This window comes from Bombus bifarius, unplaced genomic scaffold (genome assembly GCF_011952205.1).
Source record: "Bombus bifarius isolate JDL3187 unplaced genomic scaffold, Bbif_JDL3187 scf7180000009275, whole genome shotgun sequence".
In the NCBI taxonomy this organism is placed as follows: Eukaryota; Metazoa; Arthropoda; class Insecta; order Hymenoptera; family Apidae; genus Bombus; species Bombus bifarius.
Genome location: NW_022885009.1, coordinates 1,561,938 through 1,567,937, shown reverse-complemented (window position 1 = coordinate 1,567,937; position 6,000 = coordinate 1,561,938).

Genomic DNA, 6,000 nt, shown 5'->3' with positions numbered 1-6,000 from the left:
TACGCCGCCTAAAACATCTGGACGCCAGCCCGCGCGACCGGACAACAACCGACCTGCGTAACGTCACTTCGACCCTCAATAAACCTAAGGGCCCACCATAACTTTCACTTTCCTGTATTGTTTCGCCATGTGTCGTCAATCCGTTTGTCCTGAAGAATGTCTTAAGCCTAAAAGTATGTTCGACGCACATCTGGTTTTTTAGAGAGGTCCTTGGGTTTATTAGTCGCACTTAAAACACGGAGAAAGCGGGTATGCACCCATGAGGAAAATCTGAATAGCGCTGTAATAAAACAAGCTAGATTTTTCTCACGCACACAGTCATCTATCCACCACGATGGTAGGAGACTCCCTACTCATCCCTTCGAGCAGTAATGCAGGTCATGACCAATCGACACCTCGGTTCGTTACCCTCACTTTTCCTAACGAAATTGGGAACAACGAATCCGCGTTCTTTAGGCACAGGGGCACACCCACACCGAACTTTTCTTCCGTATGAAAAAGGGAGCGACAGTCAGTCTAAAAACTAACGCCTAACGCGGCAGTCTACACATAGCGCGAGATTCGCATACTTCCCGCAAATCTTTGTCGGTTCTCGTGCGACAAGTTGTTAGCTATTTTTTTCGGCATCAGTGTAGTCTAAGTGTTGGACATATATAATTTATAACTCTGTGAATCCCAGGGTTATACAAACTCAATCACCCCTTATTATCTCAACGGAAATCAGGGGATCGATCAATTCGTGGTGTCGATTGTTATAATCGTAACGGGGATTTACGACCCCCGTTGACGTCTCTCCCTGCGATTACGTCTCCCCGCGATTGGTCGAAATTACAAAGGCTTTTGCTAATCCGTGAGAACTAATCACGTTGGTTTCTGCAGTCTCTACGGAACTTCGTCTGTGTCAGTAATTTCCTGTTCTCCTGCCGTTTTCGCTATAGCCGGACAATCTCCTACGAACCTGTGGTCTTTCTCGTTTAAAATTGCCGAGACATGATTTTACACGGCTCCGAGACGAATAGGAAAATGTAAACGGGTTGGAACAAAACGCGCGAAACGTGCCTGCAGTTAAAATGCCTATCTGACCAGTTTATACAAACCGAGTTATGTAACGTGTTTCACATGGGCAGCTAAATTAAATTCACGTGTTTTCCGCGATTTCATTTCCATTCCACGCGATGTTGAATTTCGCGCGTAAAATACCCACCCGTGTTCGTTGTCTGCTTAAACAGAAATAGTTTATGACCGAGATACGATCCTTCAAAATTATTTACATCTCACGCCTAATGAATTTATTTCTTACTGTCGTTTTATCTCTTCGTCTATGGGAAATTTTACGTGACACAAGTGAGATCATGTAGCATTGCGTGACAGCAAGTAGCGTATTCTCCTTGTGCCCGCGCTGTCTGAAACGCGTCTTCCAAGTGACAGGCAATACCACTGCACGGCACAGTTGATCGATCCCTGGTTGACTGAAGCAGTGCGTGATCGGTATTACGTGATATATCAAGCTGCGTTTAGCTCAAACGAGCATGAACATAAAGCGAGAGCACTTGACCATTCTCGTTTGGTGTTACGTTAACAGTTGTGGAGTAATCTGTTCGTAAAATATTTACATCAAAAAAACTTTTTCTCTTCAAACGATCGCGAGACGGCGACAGAATGCTCGCCTATGCCACAATTTTTCTAAAGAGAAGGAAGAACAAGTATTAAACTCGTTTAAAGGTATCTTCGTATACCTTTAAGATAATTTTATATCGAATATTATTAAATATCGTTCGTTCATCGATATTATCGAAGAATCTACAAATTAAAGAATTAATTTCTCAATTTTTAAATGCGGCACAGATCATTAGGATTAATAGTTATCGTATTGGGTTGGCAACTAAGTGATTGCGGATTTTGTTAATACCACCTAATGACAAAATCCGCAATCACTTACTTGCCAACCTAATATCAGGTTGTCCGAAAAGTTTCTTTCGTTTTATAAGGAAATAATAGACTCATAATATTTTTTGTTTTGTATTAGTTTATTGAATTATGCACGAACATAATAACAGAAATAGAACAAAATGGGGCATACCTAATTTAATAAAATAATATAAAACAGAAATTGTTGTTCATCTGTTATCACCTTATGAAACGAAAGGAACTTTTCGGACAACCTGATGCATATACAGTACGCGTTCCTCTGTTTGTATTGCTGATTGGTATCGGAAAAACGAACGCAGTGAAACGAAAATTGGTAATGGTATTCCTAATTCCGGAATTACACGCAATACGCAGTCGGACAGTTCGTAACGAGGTCGACGTATTCTCTACAATCTCCTTTGCAGTTTCCGTAGCCTACCAACAGAATTCAATTATCAGTATTACCCGAGCGAGAAATATGCAGAAAATTCCATCCATAAACATGACGGAACAAATCAGAGAGTCAGACTACAAAAGGCTTGCGATGATATATTCATCGGATGGACACATTGCTGACATATACAGAAGTAATAAATTCAGAACACAATTTGAGTTCGTCTTAAAAGTTCCACGTGTTGAACATACTACGTCGTTGAAACATTAAATCGTCGAAAAATTAAGATTTAATGTATCGATTCGAAACAGCTAGCGTTTACTTTCGACTAGAAGGAAGCGAGAAATATCTCGGCTTTTGCTACTGTCATTATTTCTAATTGTTTTTAATTGCATGTTCATCAGAAGATAGCTTCGTACATAATAATGAAGCAAGAAAGAAGATTTGATCGTAGATATTAATAAAACACTTGGATATTTCTTGTTTTCATAATAATGCAAACGTACATCTTTTTTATTTCATTACCTTGCGCTGTTTTGAAAATTTCTTTTCAACCTTAAAAAGTAGGGTAATTACCTTCCTATTCACAAATATAAATTACGATACAGTTCAATTTACTAAATTTTGCTTCTCTACCGGCAAAATAAAGTACTAGAACTTCGTTGTTCTAATAAATCTAATACTCGATATTTTTAGTGTGTTCCTATTTGTTCTTTAAAATGTCCTTCTTTACTTTCCTTCTATATAAATTTTTGCTCAATCGAATCCGTTTGAAAGCTTGCTGCGATTGTATGAAAAATAGACTTTAATGAAACCGATGTTCGAGAAACAAATTATATCTCGGACGTAACAAGGAAATTCTCGATGCAAATTTGTCCAATGTATATCCGTTTGCTCGCACGCTTCGCTTTCCTCGTAATCATTCGATTTATGATGAAACCAGTAAACGTTCATCAAAGGCGAGAGAAATTCGAACGATCGATATCGCCGCGGCTTTGTCACAATTATTCGAGTGCCGGTATGTCGACGAAACATAGGTCAGGATACAGAGAAGCGAATGCAGGTCGTTGCACCGTGACGTCGTTGTCCACGAGTAATAGACTTTTGATACGGCGAGCAAATGACACTGACGATAAATCGTCGCTCCGATATGCCCGCATCGTCTGTAGACTAACGCGTTTTAAATACTTTCCGTTTGTATTGGAGAGCGACGCGGTTCTGCAGGCTAAATGATGCAAACGGCCGGACACTGCGGCTCGTTGATCTTATTTACACTCCGATCGATGGACTCTGATTTAATGGCGACGAACTGTGCTGCATCGACAGCCCGTGAACGATAATCTGTAACTGCTACTCAAACCGGCCGATCGATCAAACGTCGTTAAGCCTGGTCGAACAGCGGCGACAATGAGATTCGCGAGGTCGATCAAAATCGCGGAAACTATTTCGAGCGCATCGCCTGAAACGCGCGACATCGAGTCACGGTAATCGCGTTACGTCCCGATAGAAATGTAATTTCATCCGCGATGCAACCAGGAGAAGGCTGAATGACGAGCAACGGCCGATACGGGCGGCGGAGTCTTAACACGGCGACCTGTGATTTTACTGATATCGCAGAGTCGAACTGTAGCGCGTTAAATTACCGGTTTTCCGCCGCAGCGTTTTAATCTTTCCGCGGTGTAATAAAACGATGGAAAATCTAGATTTTCAATTTCTCATTTAGCAAATGATTATTTTTTTGCCCCATGTCCTATATTTCTCATATTATATGCAGTTTCTTTCGTTTTGTACGGTGGTAATAGATGAACAACGATTACTGTTTTATATTATTTTATTGAATTAGGTATGATCCATTTCGTTCTGTTTCTATTATTATGTTCGCGCATAATTCGATAAACTAATATAAAATAAAAAACATTGTGCGTCTATTATTTCCTTATAAAACGAAAGAAACTTTTCGGACAACCTAATAGATTGAAACAATGTAAAAACAAAGTTTCATAAAAGCGTTAGAAAGTTGGCGTTTGACTCTTGCGAGGCGTCGTGGTTCGCTTGAACAAAACCTCTGGCTATTGTTAACATCACGCAAATATCCCGGATGCATTAGTTTTCCTTTAAAAACGCGACGACTTAGCCTCGCATAGATTTTGTAGCTTATCATAGTTCGTATCGTCGTCTAACTTTAGACACACGCGGACTTGCGACAAGATTTGCACCTTCCGCGAGGCAGCCGATAGCTGTCAGCCCGGCCGATGCCCTGATAAGGTTGTCTTCGTCTAACACTGACTGCCGGCGTCATCAGGACACCGACCTCGTCAGACGATCGACAGTCGGAAGGAAATTCGTTAGCGACGAATTCTTAAAACTACGAACTTTCGCCGGTGCCCAGCTATAAAAGAGCGCGTCGAATCGTTTCGAAGTCTGTGAAAGTAGTTTAGAGAATCGCTACCAGCGCGCTTCGCTGGACGTGTGCTTTTATGTGCTTTCGCGAGACATTCTCTTGTACTAAACATTATAACAATACTCCTTATAGTTAATTTAGTGACGTTCGACGTATAGTTATTTTGTGTTGCAATTTTAAGTCCTCCTTCACTGCCCAATAAAATAAGCGAAACGAATGACATCGATCTACAACTTTAAGTTGATTTGGCTTCGTGTACTAACTCATTTTCGCATTCATATGTATAATTTTGTGTACTAGACTAGATTAGCCGCGTAGTAGTGACACCCGTATGTGAATATGAGTGTATGGAAGTATGTGTGTGCACAGCGTCTCGAAAGAGACGAATGTAACTGTTTCGTGGGCAGTGTGGTATAGAAGATGGTGAGACAAAGAGAATACTGAGACGCGTGCAAATGTATATCGACGAAGATCCTGGAAATTGTTTATTAAATAAATCTAAAACTATTTTAATATGAATTCTAAGTGTAATCTTAGTGTTCCTTTACTTTTATTTCGGCAATTAAGATCCACAATTTTTAACAATATATTTATTTATTAATCGTTTTAAAACAAATATGCTTTATACAGTAAGACACAAGGATAATAAAAGTACGATATATTTACACATAGTCTGGATTTACGTGATTTTTTCCCAACTTATCACATTACATGAAATACTTTTAAATTTCATTATCGCTGTAACGAGACATGACTATCGTAATTATAACATCGTCTTGTATTCTTAACAAAAAGTTGGGCAATGGATTAGTTAATCTTTTGATTTGCATTAAGCGACGCGAAGAATTTCAAAATTTTCGAAATCATAATTTCCAGCATCGTTTTATCGGTATTTAGGAACAGGATCTGCACTGTGTCATCAACATTGGCGATTCTGAACATTATTAATTAATGTTGTTATTACAAGTAGTACATTAAGTACATAGGGCTAATACTATCACTAACATACCATTAACGAACCATTACGATATCGTATGCTACGATATAATTCCATTCTTATTGTTAGCTTAATCAACTTTGCGTTAGAAGTTCGTGACCTGAGCTTTGCAAATATTTCCTCTCACTTTGGAACTTCAAACTTCCTGTTCAGTCTGATTTATAATTTGTGTAATACAGTTGTGTCGACGAAGAATGAAATTATAATTATTTGCCAAAGTTCCGCTAACTCTGTCTGCACCAAATACCTTCGTTATTTTGAACAGCGAGTGAAAATATTATCCACGAAAATCGTATAATC